We start from the raw sequence: 1187 nt of genomic DNA on the forward strand, positions 1-1187 counted from the left end.
ATGAAGTTTCCTACACTTGTAAGATTGTATAATTTGAAAGCTAAGCATGGGATGACTGATTCGTGTTTCACCCATTTGTTGATAAAGATAAGGAGTCTTCTTCCCGATGGTAATCAAATACCCTTATATGTGTATGAAGCGAAGAAAACTATGCGTGCTTTGGGAATGAACTACAAAAAGATACATGCGTTCCCTAATGATTGTATCTTACATTGAAAAGAGTATGATGATTGTATTAACTGTCCTACTTTTGGTTGCTCAAGATGGAAGTTAAGAAAAGATTCAATTGTACATATTCAATCTTTTAAGACAACAAAAAAATTAACTTGGCATGTCGATAGAAGAGTGAGTGATGGTATTATGCATCATCCAGCCGACTCCTTGGCTTGAAAGTTAGTCGATCATAAGTGGCCAGGCTTGCTCTTTCAACTAATGGATTCAATTCGCATGACTCTCTAAGTTTCAAGTTCAATTGTTGGCTAGTTATACTTGTGAATTACAACATTTCTCTCTCCTTATCCATGAAGAGGAAATTCATGATGCTAACCTTATTGATTTCTTATCCTAACCAACCAGGAAATAACATAGATGTGTACTTGGCTTCTTTGGTAGAAGATTTGAAAACTCTTTAGGATGGTGTTCGAAGGGTGTATGACATGTATCGAGGAGAGTACTTTATGCTCAGTGTTGTTCTAATGTGGACTATGAATGATTTTCCAGCATATGGGAACTTATCGGGATGCATTGCACATGGTTATAATGCATGCCCAATATCTGGTGATGAGACCAAGCCCCACAAGTTGGTACATGGTAAGAAAATGACATTCATTTGTCATCGAAGATTCTTGCCTTGCAATCATCCATATAGGAAGCAAAAGGTTACATTTAATAACAATTAAGATTTCATGCCAGTTCCATTAACTGGAATTCAAGTATCGGAAAGGGTTGAAAGTATTAATTGGCCAAAATATAGGAAGAAAGTGTCGCCTCTTAGATTTGATGATGATCAACGTCCTTGTTGGAAAAAGAAGTCAATCTTCTTTGAACTTGAATATTGGAAGTATAATCATGTTCGACATATTATTGATGTAATGCATGTCGAAAAGAATGTATGTGATAGTATTCTTGGTACGTTGCTGAACATTCTAGGGAAAACCAAAGATGGGGTTGCGGCTCGTTTAGAATTG

General features: G+C 36.3%; 1 pseudogene; it reads left to right on the forward strand.

Moving 5' to 3' along the window:
- Positions 1 to 899, forward strand: LOC148294918 (uncharacterized; annotated as a pseudogene).
- Positions 900 to 1187: the final 288 nt, after the last annotated feature.

Source organism: Prunus avium, chromosome 4, assembly GCF_965620075.1.
Source record: "Prunus avium chromosome 4, drPruAviu1.hap1.1, whole genome shotgun sequence".
Classification (NCBI taxonomy): domain Eukaryota; kingdom Viridiplantae; phylum Streptophyta; class Magnoliopsida; order Rosales; family Rosaceae; genus Prunus; species Prunus avium.